The 13,165-nt window shown below is 38.7% G+C and overlaps 2 long non-coding RNA genes across 4 annotated transcripts in view; one reads left to right on the top strand and one right to left on the bottom strand.

Moving 5' to 3' along the window:
* LOC138019618 (uncharacterized) overlaps positions 1-6,220 on the bottom strand; it is an 8,483-nt gene extending 2,263 nt beyond the window's left edge. Inside the window, exons 1-2 of the long non-coding RNA XR_011126193.1 lie at positions 6,068-6,220; positions 767-912 (exon numbers count right to left, since the gene is read on the bottom strand). This is a non-coding gene — a long non-coding RNA (uncharacterized lncRNA). The remainder of the gene's footprint in view (positions 1-766; positions 913-6,067) is intronic.
* Positions 6,221-6,563: 343 nt separating this feature from the next.
* Positions 6,564-11,419, top strand: LOC138019617 (uncharacterized). 3 transcript variants are annotated; one of them, XR_011126192.1, is made up of 3 exons: positions 6,564-6,867; positions 8,940-9,164; positions 10,918-11,419. It is a non-coding gene; the product is annotated as an uncharacterized lncRNA (long non-coding RNA). The 3 variants fall into 3 exon arrangements; XR_011126190.1 differs by lacking the exon at positions 10,918-11,419 and adding an exon at positions 10,801-10,865; XR_011126191.1 differs by lacking the exon at positions 10,918-11,419 and adding an exon at positions 10,095-10,538.
* Positions 11,420-13,165: the final 1,746 nt, after the last annotated feature.

Genomic DNA, 13,165 nt, shown 5'->3' with positions numbered 1-13,165 from the left:
GTCTCTGAGATTATAACTATACATTTATATTCAGATTCAAATCGGGGTATCTAATCCAATGGGAATACGAAACTAATGGGATAATTAAACCATCATGCTACCGTTACAGCCAATACTAAAAAAAACTCTTCATTGTGTAAAACACATACAAGCGATCTCACGACGATCATATCTTCGTCCCAAACAAGCCCTGTAGGAATTGAGCTTTTGTTTTCTTTTGCAAACATTTTCTCTTATTTAATAGGTTAACAAACACATTCATAGCTACTTAACTGACCACTTTCCACAGGGGCTTTTCCAAGCCATGGAAACTAAATCAGTAGACCTTATTCATAAATGGCGGTCACATTTGTTTATAACTCTTTTGTCCACATTGAAGTGCAAATTAGCGTACCAAGCCTCATTTTAGAGCAAGAATTCCTTTCAATTTACTGTATGGTATCGAGACCTGGTAGGCTAATTTGCACTTGGACAAAAGAATCATAAATTGACTTCCATTTATGAATAAGGTCTATAACAAACCAGTAAAGGAACTCTTAAATCCCAACCGGACGGAGGTAAACCAGTTGGCTATATTTTTACAAGTACAGCCGAGAAGTTGAACCAGGGACTTCATGCACCAGGATCAAATATAAGGAGTGGTCAGGACGGGTCCTGAACTCAGGATACTCGGATCGCAACTGGGCGGCACTGCCTCCACTCATGGTTACGTAATTCCATTCATGGTATGGAAGGAAACCGATGAAAGAAATGATAAAAAACTTACCTTCCCCATTTCTGCCCTTCCTCCAAATGCTCCTTGGGGATTTTTTTGCGCGCGCCACAGAAAGAACGCAATGAATATCAATAAGAATACTGCTATTCCCAGGGACGTTCCGATGGCAACATAATCAACCGTACCGAGGTTTCCAGCTGGAAAGAGAGATTAGAGAGTAAACCTTTTTTAAATAACGAGATTCTGTGAGATGCAAAAGAATGAAAATTAGAGAATTAAAAACAATTGAAAGATAATCATGCAAAAAAGGAAGGCTGGGGTTGGGTTCGCTGTTGTTGTGAGTGTTTAGTCTGATGAATTCCGCGTCGTAATCGTTCTTCCTGAAGTCGTCGTCTAATGATTTCTAGGTGGTAGGAGAGTATGGAAACACGGCTGTGACATCACGAATTTTGATTGGTTGTATGCTGTCAGACGCGCGTTTTGATTGGCTGGTAGGAAATATGAGCGTGTATCAAGAAAATCTGTTTCAATCAAGAATTTTCCTTCATTTTTTTCCTTCATTTGTCGAATTATCTTTGAGAAATATTTTATAAACACAATAGAGTACTTTTTTTCCGTGTTTCCATAGCTTCACCTAAACACTCGGGGAAGTAGGGAGAATTCTCGACAGTTATCCAAACCCTCGACTGCGTCTCGGGTTTGCGTAAAAAAAAGTCACTGCTTACGAGCCAGAAGGCCCATGAGACCGGCGCTTATCTCTGGTTTCCGTAGCATGAAGCGACTAGGAGTATTTATACTCCCCCCTGGATGGGATGCTAGTCCATCGCAGGGTTACCCCCAGCATTTCGCCGGTACCCATTTATACGCCTGGGTAGAGAGAGGCACCGTGAGAGTAAAGGGCCTCGTGAGTTACTTGGACATTTCTCTTATAAATCTTTTGCTAACGGAGCCAAAATGCTTTACACAAGAAAACTACGATTTTTTCTACGCTTATCTTTTGATGATTTGATGTTGAAGTACTTGTCGTTTGTATTATTCATATCTTCTACCCGAGTGAGCGTGCGGTATGTGACGTTGTGAATATGTTTATTCTTTTCCTAGGTCCTTTTTCACTACCACGAGCGCAAAAAGCAATTGATTGTAAAGTGTGGAACGTTAGAAGAATTAATAACAGAAGCAAAAGTATAATTCGTGGTTGACGCGGACTCCATAGTGTTTCTCCAACGATTATGCAAAAAATGAATGCGAAAAGTTGATGTGAAGTCATTGAACGAAATTAATGACCGTGAGAATTATTTTTGATCTGCGCTTTGTGAGTTCAAAGTTTCAACTGAAATCACTTTCGGATACTAATGTATCCTAGGGGGAGGGATGTTTAAGCAATAGAGGAGGTTTTCCGTGTTTCTATAGCCTCATCTAAACACGAGGGCGAATTGGGAGAATTCGAGACAGTTATGCAAACCCTCGCTGCGTCTCGGGTTTGCATAACTGTCGAGAATTCTCTCAATTCCCCCAAGAATATCAAAATATCAATATCAATCAAAACGCGCGTCTGACAATACAAACCAATGAGCATTCGTGTGATGTCACAGCCGTATTTCACATTTGACAACTGCTTGTAAATACGTAAAGTCAACAACCCATGCAATTAACGGTGTTGGGTCTTCGGTGTTCGGTCTTACAACCGTGCGAACTTTGCAAGGAGGCGTGACTGTCAATCAAATTTGCTCTCCCTGATTAGCGGATAATTTGTAACACACTTTGTCAGGTGACCACGGTAAGGCGCGTCGCACTGTAATACAGTTCTGTTTCATAGATCAACGTTAAGTTGACCCACTAATCAGTATACACTAAAGCTTAACTGATGAGTGGGTCAACTTCATGTTGATCTACGAAACAAAACTGTATTAATTTGTACTCAAATCAAGGGCACCCAACGAGCAAATTATGCCAAAAACCTTTGACATGTTTGAGAGGCATTTCAAGGCGCCTTGTAATGTATAAAGACTGTCTAACGAAATGTTTTTACCACCTAGAAGAATTTGATCTGTTCGGATATCTTAGCTGAACATTGAATTGTCCGAGAATTTTAGGGGACGATATCTTCGTTTCAGAAATTGCTGCGGAACGTTACCTTCTAAGAAGTTCCAACAGAACCATTTGCACATCCGAAACTGCCAGCATTCTCGCCACCAGAGCCTTGGATTGACACAAGGCTCTGGGAAACTCTATCTAGGAGAACATGCGCAGTAGGGTTCTTGTAGCCAAAAATTGCCTATTTGAACATTACAGCGCCTGCTCACTCCTCGTGCTAACATGAATGCACCAATCGGAGACGCTTTTGTTTGTTCATCACGAAAACCAATGAGAAGACAGCTCTGGGGTCGAGATTGAAACTGCCAGGTGACCTTTTTAAAGTGCTACTATGATCAAAAAATCACTTTCTTATTTCTTCAGATTTTGAAAATGTGATTGCTTAACACTTGACTGACAAAATTTTGAGCTTTGATTTTTACGCGCAAATTGTTTACTTTGAGTGTAAGTTTTTGACTTCACGGTCCGCCATTACTCCCGTTCCAAACTGACCGACTGGACCACAGAGAGTTGGATCTAGGGAAAAATGACGTCATTTACTCACTAGCTTGAAATTTCAGCGTGTAAACGCAACTTATTATATATGCAAAACACGAGTTTAAAAGTCTGAAAGCCCGAAACTCCCGTGCTGCATATTCAGCATATTAATTCAGCCGCGTACACATGCATTGAGTCCATCGAGTCTTTGACGTCATTTTCTCTTCAATCCAGCTCTCTCAAGATTTTAAAGTTAGTAATGGCGGACAATTAAATAGGAAAATTCCGGTTAAAATATACAGGTGTCTTTTTTAAATCAAGGCTTAGAACTTGGGTCACTTATTGTTTGGTTAACATTGTTTTGAAATTCAAATAAAAAAAAATTAATTGTTTGGTAAGTTTTTAGTAAGTTCCTACTTTTTCCTGGTTACGAATCTTTTAGGGTGGATAGCTTTCACGGTTAACCGTTGAAAAATTGGCATTTTTACGGCTAACGGTTATTTTTTTTTCTGGCATGCACGGTTAACTTACATGACAAAGACTGACTTCCCTCGTTGAAAAATACACTTTCTGTTTTTTTGCTATTGGGGTTCTCTGTGTTAGGTAGTAGGGTCAAAGTACAAATATCGAATAGAATAAGTCATCGGTCATCACAATGCGACTTACATTTTTGTCAAGATCTCCAGCTGACAGTTATTTAGGACTTGTTTGTCTCGTCAGACAACAGCGCAAGCCGAGCGGGACGGAATGTCAGAGGGTGGAGAGTCTCTTAATAGTTCGAAATACTCCCTATTCCACTTTTCAAAATTAAAAAAAATCACCCAAAATGCTTTTAGTTTGTTTTCATGGCTAACGGTTATTTTTTTGATCATTTTCACACCTAACGGTTAACTTTTTTGGACGTTTCACGGCTCACGGTTGACCCCATTAAGACCTCTTCGAAGAGTACTTGTGTATAAAACAGTGATATGGAATGTTGAATCGTTTCCAAATAAAATTAAGTTCTTCCGTTTACTTCTCATTCATACTTAGAAAATTCCAACAATGAAGTACATTATCATACAAGCCCATCATTTGGCGTAAATCAAGTAGCTACGGAGCTTCCACATCGACACCGTCAATGCCGCCGGATCTAGACTATCATAGCCTGCGAGCAGGCAGTCTCTCTCTGCGGTAGGATCCCCAACCCCAGTCCCTGGCTAAGCCTATCACTGTTTCATTGGCTGACCCACTGCATGCTTTGGCATGCTTCAATGGCGTTAATCAAGCACGTCGCATCTTCAGCTTAAACTTGATAAAACACTGCTGTTTATTTTGATAGAATTTTCTGAACCCTGGATATGAAATGTTTGTATTTACATCGAAAATTTATATCGTCAACGTGATCATACTACCATTAACTGTGGGCCGTAAAAGAACCCGCACACTTGACGTAAAGAGTAGGGCATGTAGTTCCCGGTGTTGTGGTCCGGTCTTTCTGGTCTGGATAGGGTAGGGTGGAGCACCTCGCATAGGACCTCGAGTCCTGTTCGTGCTCCTTCCCTCTGGGCAGGTTTGCCCAGTAGAAGAGACAAACCAGATGTCTCGTAAAACAAAACAAAACAAAACAAACATTAATGATAGCGCAATATCAAATTACGTCGTGTGAGGCAAGTCATGGATTGTTGACGACGCTAGATATTGAAGCAAAAAGCCACGAATTTGTTAGTGTGTTAAAGAGCTTCCGCAATCAGATCTGTACTAAAAATGTAGCCAAAAATGAATTAAAACCAAGCCCCATATACAGACAAAACGAACTTTACTTAAATTTGTTTTGCCTTTCACTTAAAAAAAAAGAGGTGGCAAATTTTGACCTAATTTAACCCTATGGTTTGATTAATCAGAGGTTTTTTTTTCTTCCATCGGTTAGCCACAACTAACACCTTCTTTGATGCTATGCCAATCTTTTGCAGCGTTGTCTCAACTATAACATTAACGACTGTCGTAGACTGCAGTTAGAGGCTTATATAATGAAACGAAGCGGACTTCCGACCAAGGGAGAGAGAACCTGTTTGCATGATTCCTTTCATTTCTGGCCTGTTACTTGCATATCCCGAGAAACGCTCCAAAAGATAGAGACAAAATAGGATAAGGCAATTTCCATACTCTTTTATGCCAAGCGGCATGCTCCCTAAACCCTATACCGACACTAGTGCCCTCACTGAGTTAAGATAAAAATGATCAATATTAGTACTTATCACTTTTCAAGTTTGATTGCCGGACTCTAGCATCACAAGTGTCAGAGCTTCCTTTTATTTGTGAAAAAACTTTTGTGTTTACTCCTCAAAGGCTTGTGATTGGCATAATCGCGACTTGGCATGTAAATGTTTAGGTCGATGAACTGCAGTTGCCCTTTTGTGGGCATTTTATCGATAAGGATTAAAATCAAAAGAACTGGTTTAATAAATCAGAGATCCTTTGAAAGACCTAATGGATCCGTGGTTACTGAGTGCAAGTGTTTTTGTTAATTGTGTTTTAAGTTAATTTTTGCGTGTCGTTAAAGTTAGATCACGCACTACTGAACATTAAAATTTTAAAACTTTGAAACCAAGGCAAAACTAAAAGTTCTAAACGTGTCGAAGAAGAAACCATCACGGATTTCCGCTTCAGGTAAACGAAAACCGTTTCATCGCACGAAAGCCGTTTAAACAACTTGGGCAATATTTGCGCATTTGTTAACCGTGAAGCTGACATTTGAGGGCTAAAAAAATCATCATTAGAACATTGCAAACGCTTACTTACCACACGAAACCCCAATAATGTGCTGAGTGATCAAAAAGCAGATGAAGAATGTGGACGACGTTGAGAAATACATCGCAAAACGTTCTCGGGAACTGAAGTGTTTATCACCGGCCGATTCTTTCTTCAACTGAGCGCATTTAAATCCGGATATGTTATTCAAAAGACTTGTGATTGGTTCTCTTTAGTACACCGCTCAAACAAAGAGGAAAATAAAATATTCATTACCTCAACTTGGTCATGCAGATCATAATTTTTCGTTTCATTAATGTTTGCAAAGCAGTGATCGAAAAGAAGATGAACATGAGCATATTTATTTGTTTGGAACTTCGAACAATGTCCAGGGAAGGCTTTGATCTCGGTAGGAAGAGCAGCAACCAAGCAGACGAAATTACTATGGTTACTGATCGAATGATCCTTGATCCCCTGACTGAATCGTATGATCGTATTTTCCTCGGTCAGATGACGTGAGGTGACTATGTTTTTGTTTTGTTAACAGAATGAGATCACACGTGAAGCTAGTGGTGGATGTAGCGGCAAGTCATGGAAATAGGACATAGGACATTGGATCATATGCATCATCATTTTATGAAAGTCCCAACCTTATCGTGCTGTGAACAACAGCTCTGCAGACTGGACCTTTGACTTTCCCGGCGTTCATTTTGCCAGCTGCTTCATGCTGTACAAAGCTTACAAAGAATGGTCTTCATAGCACAACGGTTACAATTATTTTTCAAAAGTACAACCACACTTCTGAATGGAAGGAACATGTTTCGATGCTTCAAATATCATCATCAGTCTTAGTAAGTATAACAGTAAACTTTTATGAGATGATCCGAAGATAGAACTTTCAATACTCGATGATTCTCAGTTATAGATTAAATGTTCGTTACAAGCAGATAAATTCAAACTAACCAAAAAATATTAGAGAAAATAATATTAGAGAAAACACAACGGACATAACGATAAATAAAACTGAGTTTAAGACTGCAGACTGCAGACTGCAGACCAGGGGTAAAATGCAGACTGAGGTTATAACGTAACTGTTGAAAAAGCGCAAACGGCCTTAGAAATGCTAGCCTTAGGCCTAATTAGGCCCAAAACAATATTTAGACTTAACTGTTAGCATTTCTAATGGGTTTGGGCTTTTTCAACAGTTAAATTATAACCTCAGTCTGCATTTTACCCCCGGTCTGCAGTCTGCGTTTTACACTGACCGGTTTAAAAGTCTTGAAAGTGTAATGCTGAACTGACATCATCAACTTGTTTGTTAAGTTCGGGTTTCAACTGCTCAACTGAAAGCTTTCCCGCCTGATTTTAAGTTTATAAAAAGACGCAGCATCATGAATAACATTGAAACAAGAGTCATCACAATTATCCTGACAATTCTTAGAAAAAGTGAGATGAAAGAAATGTTTATATTTAGAAAAACTTAGATCTTTGAAAATATTGGAATAAGGTGCTCAGCCTCATTTATAGTTGTGTAAAAATGGCCGTTGGTTAACGAACGTAGCGAGCACCACAGCCCGCAAAAGCAAAGATTTCTACTGACAACACATGATTTGAGAAAACCAGGAGTAAATCCTAGGGACTAAAAAATGTTGCACAGTTGGAATGGAGCTAGAGAAAACTACTCTAACATTTAAATGCTTACAACACTTGCTGATACAAGAATTTTCTTTCCAGTATAAAGATAAATAGAAACCAATGTAAGGGAGTTTGTAAAAATGGCAGTTAGATACATCATACTTGGACTCTTCTTTTGCTGTAACATTTCTAACTAAAGATAACTTTAACTGACTTCATTGGTAGTGTCAATGGACCAACTAGGAAACATATTACGTTTCAACTGACTAGTACAAATTTGTAAGCCCTCTCGATGAGCCGAGTTTTTATTAATCCTAATTTGTATACCAAAATGGAGTAAAACTGAAATGATTTGTAGGTCTTTGTAAGTGGACCGGTGCAAGTCCTTTTGCAAAAAACAGAAGTGATACGAATATTGATTGCTACTTGATCTCTGCTTGGATGCATCTAAAAATGACAACTCGTTTGTTTCTCTTTCCATTGTAAACTTAATGTTGGGATGGCATGTGTTAATTAAGCGGTATTGAAAAGACATATCTGCATCATGAGAGCCTTGAAAACAACAAATAATATCATCTACAGTATCTTCGATAATGTAATACTTTAGGACCGATGTATTTATCCGACCAAAGCTTTTTCATAATGAGCCATGACTTGAAGAAATTGGCTGATACAGGGTCTAAAGGTGAACCCATGGCGACTCCATCTATTTGATCGCAAAAACAACCATTGAATAAAAAATGAGTGTGGTAAGTAGCAAAATTGAAAAGTTCTTTTAGTTGAAGTTTCTTTAGTTTTAGATCAGAATTCATTTTACCATCCAATATAGCGTTGACAGCTAAATGACCCAAATCAATGGTCTCAGATCAAGGGATATTTGTAACTGAGGCTTGTGACATCACAGGAGACTAGAAACTTGTCACCGAAATCCAGCTGTTCAATTTCTTGGAGAAAAGAGAACGTATCTATTGCACAAAACTCTGAAGAGATGTGGGGTTTAAGTAAAGGACAAACAGATACTTGGGTTTAAATTGAGCTTGCGTACTTGCTTTTCTGGACAAAAGTGCTGAAAGGAGGTAGCTGGTTCACTGAATCAGAAGGGTAAATTTCATGCACTATCGATGTTCGAAGAGACCGGTTTTCTTAAGTTAACGTACAAATCGCTGTAACTTACCTTCCCTGCGTATTATATTCCAATTTTTGAAGTTTAGTGTCATCATTCAAACAAATCAGACATAGTATTATTGTAAACCATCTTGTCAAGTCTTTCCCCTTTATTTGGTTTCAGGATAATGATGCTCTTGTATTGTTCCAGTATTTTCAGTATCTTTTGTTTCTTTAAGTCATTCATTGAAGGCTTAAAAGAGTTGACATAAGCTGTATCTCTTTCTGGACTTCACTGGCCTTGGTCTTATTCGAACGACCTGAGAGATTACTCTTGAGATCATCATGGAGGAGCCCAAATATCGTGAATATGTGACTCTTGCTTATATGTGGAGGTTTTATAGCTAAGGTAAGACCAAGTTTCAAAATATCAAGGGGTGAAGTTCTTCTTCGGAAAGCTTATAAGACGAGATAACAACTGTTTTCATTGTATTCATAGTTATTTTACGGATCGTCATCTAAAATTTTACTAGAGTTAAACTCACTATGGCTGATGATGATGTTTGAAACATCGAAACATGTTTCTTAAAGGGGCTAGGTCACGCAATTTTAGGCAATTTCAGCACTGATCGAATGGTCATAGAATTAACTAAAATATCAAAATAACTCTAAGAAAACACAGGGAAGCCAAGAAGGGACACGGATGGACACAACTGGAGAGGATTGAAATGGATTGAATTTGGGTAAATTTGAAAAATGTCGGCCCACCTTTTTTCAAGTTTATATCAGTCTATATCAAAATGTCATTTACACAGCTGGAAAATCATTCTCAGCTGTTATGTGGCCGTGATTTTGCAGATGAAAGACTCTTGCTCTGCCAATTTGACGTTTAGAGCTCATAATTAACAAAATTAAACAAAATTACCTAAAATAGCGTGACCTAGCCCCTTTAAATTCAAAAGCCGTGTGTTTGAATTTTTACAAATAATTGATACAAACGCATTTTTTGTTAAAAAAATACACCTAATTAGAAGAAGAGACGTGACTGATTACAGTGTAATGTGAAGTGCTAGGTTTCTACCCCATATGAACCATGTGAGCGTTAGCCCTACTGATGGAAATGGGCCCACAGAGAAAAACTCTGACCAGGGTGGGAATTGAACCCACGCCCTTGGTTAGATCATCACTGCTCTACCGACTGAGCTACAACTAGAAGAAGCACGCCCCAATTTTGACATCCAATACGAAGTGTCATTTTAAGTCTAAGCCTTGGCTACCTATTTCCAACAATAAGGTGATGGTAAAGCTTTATAACTTAGCGTTATTTTTTTTGCTTTAGGTAAATGCAACCGTTTATCCTCACTTGAGGAGCAGCATTTGTTGAGGACACTTTGTGACGTTAATTAACAATTAGACCCGTGGCCCTTGAGGGCGAAGGGTCTAATTGTTTTAGTTATTAACAAACTAGTCGTACAGAAAAGGCAATAATAAAGTTAGCAAATGCAAGTTGAAGAACTATTTATTTGGGAATAAAACGAAAGAGAGTGTCACGCTTTTCGCTACTCGAGGACTATTACTAATAGTCCTCTAGTAGCGTAGCCAATCAAAATGCAGGATTTGCATTAGTCCACTTGTTGGGTGATACTAATTGTCTGTATTACGAGACACGAGTGATGCTGAATTTGGCCGGGGGCTCGAAAGGTAACTGTGGGCTTCTAATGGAAAAGGATTACAATACCACCATCGTTCATTTTAGAAGGGAATCCGTTTTATAGTTGTCTAATTTTACTGTCAGGCAATTTCGTAAAGGTATCCGCAAGTCCCCATGGCAACATGGCAACATGGCTTACAGCACTGCCAAAAGACCTTCTAAATACTCCGTTTTTAGATAATGTCTTAATCACTGATTCAGTTACTTAGTTCTTTTTCTAAAACTTCGAAGACCCTAATACGTAGTTTGCTAAAAATTTATCAGATTCAACTTGAATTACTTGTGCGATAAGTAAATTCTACTCAATAGTTTTTTTTTCTCGATTTTCTTAAAGAATACGAAGAAACGAATTTTACTTGTATACCTAAAATCAGGGTGGATTACCGAGGTAAGTGTCGAAATATTGCTCTCCACATCTAACATAATATATTTCCGATTTTCTCAATTTTAGATACCATTTTTATTTTCTGCCATCCGTTTTGAGTCACTTGCTGACTCGTGGCATATACCTTACGCACGAGCCCTCAGCTGAAAAGTCTTTCAAGCCTCCTACAACGATATTGGCTACAACTCTCCTGGTAGGAATCCTTTTTTTCTCGGCTTCGATCCTGGTTTCGCTAAGACACATGAAAGCCGAGTTCCTTCTTTTCACGGTCTTAGTTTAACATGCGTATTATATCTTGACCAATCTATCAAATACAACATGTACGTTTATACCTTCATCACAGTAAATGATATTCGGTGATGTCTAGTTCAAATTTCTATAAAGTGTAACGACGCGAGGGTGACGCTTTCATTTTTCTCTCAAAGCTCGACGATATGTTCTAAGTAGAAGTTTGCAATCTGACTAATTCAGGTGATGTTTTTAGCATATCCATTTTGGCACCGTCAGGGCTGGGCATCCATTGCATTAAGGTAGACTAGACCTGTTTCTGTGTCATGATCTCGAGGCTCGTTCACCACTCCATTCCTGTCTCTTTCCTCTTCACAGGGCAAAGTTTTTCAAAATAGCATATTGACGGACAGTGCTAACAATGTGGTACACACCATTTTCTGCACAGAATCATAGGAACTCGACTTGAGTGCGGCCCACTGGTTAGGGCGCTGGCCTAGAGATCCGGATACTGGGTTCAACACTGACCCGTTCTGAACACTCCTTGAATTTGATCCTGGTATTTCAACCTCTCGACTGCACTTGAAAGTATGCAACTAGTTAGTCAACCGGCCAGTTGGAGATTCTTAAATAGCCGAATTGGTCTGTTAATTCTGTTCTTTCATTGATTTCATTTCGCTGATTGGCCCTGAAGAGCCACTATGGGAAGTGGTCTGTTAGGTATGTATGTATGTGCAAACTTACATTTTAAGGCTCGCGACCCCCCAAGGCTTTTGGAGATTGCGCTAGTATGTCCAGGGAAGGCTTTGATCTTGGTAAGAAGAACAGCAACCAATCAGACGAAATTACTATGGTTAATGATTGAATGATCCTTGATCCCCTGATCCGATCGTGTGATAGTATTTTCCTCTGTCAGGTGACGTAAGGTTGTTGTGTTTTGATCACACAAGAAGCCAGTGGTGGATGTAGCGGCAAGTCATGGAGAGGACATCGTCGTCATTTTATGAAAGTCGCAACCTTATTTAGCTGTGCAAAAGAGCTCTACTAATTGGGCAGACAGGATTTTATTCCCGGCGTTCATTCGGCCTGCTTCATGTTCTCAACAAAGCTTCAAGCGAACAATGGTCTTGATAGCACAACGGTTACAATTATTTTTCAAAAGTACAACCACACTTTTGAATTGAAGGAACAGGTTAGGATGTTTCAAACATCATCAGTCATAGTAAGCATAAAAGTTAGCTTTCATAAGATGATCCGTAGATAGGACTTTCAATACTCGATGATTATAGATTAAATGTTCGTTACAAGCAGATAAATTCAAACTACCCAACAATATTAGAGAAAACACAACTGAGATGACGACGTCTAAAAAGTCTAAAAGTGTAATGCCGAACTGACATAAGGGTTTCAACTGCTCAATATGAAAACTCTCCTTTATTTTAAGTCGCTAGAAAGAGGTAGCATCATCAATAACATTAAAACTAGAATCATCACAAAATATATCCTGACAATTCTAAGAAAAAGTGAGATGAAAGAAATGTTTATATTTTAGAAAAGCTGTGATGTTTGAAAATATGGTAATTCTTATCCCGAAAAGGGTGATCATTTAATGCCTGTTGGTTAACCAATGTAGCGAGCACCACAGTCCGCAAAAGCAAATTTGTTCAGAACACGTGTTTTGAAAAAACTCGGAGTAACTAAAAGTGTTGCACAGTTTGAATGGAGAGAAAACTACTAACATTTAAATGCTTGCTACACTTGCTGATAAAGGAATTTTCTTTCCAATATAAAGATAAATAGAAACCAATGTAAGGGAGTTTGTAAAATGGCAGTTAGATACATTATATTTGGACGCTTCTTCCGCTGTAACATTTCTAACTGAAGATAAGGGACCGACCATTTAACTCTTGAGGGGGAGAGTGGGTGATTTCTGGTCAGCAAGTTTTTTTTTTTCTGGCAGCCTTGGTGGGCAGCATATTTTTTTCCCTCCTAAATGCTCTGCAGGAAATTTTTTTTCTCTCCTCATTTCTCTGCAGGATTTTTTTTTTCCTCCTAAGCTATACAAAATCATTCTTGTATAGCTACA

The sequence above is a fragment of the Montipora capricornis genome, chromosome 10, assembly GCF_036669925.1.
Source record: "Montipora capricornis isolate CH-2021 chromosome 10, ASM3666992v2, whole genome shotgun sequence".
NCBI lineage: Eukaryota > Metazoa > Cnidaria > Anthozoa > Scleractinia > Acroporidae > Montipora > Montipora capricornis.
Note: the sequence above shows the minus strand (reverse complement) of the source record. Positions and strands in the feature narration are given on the sequence as shown.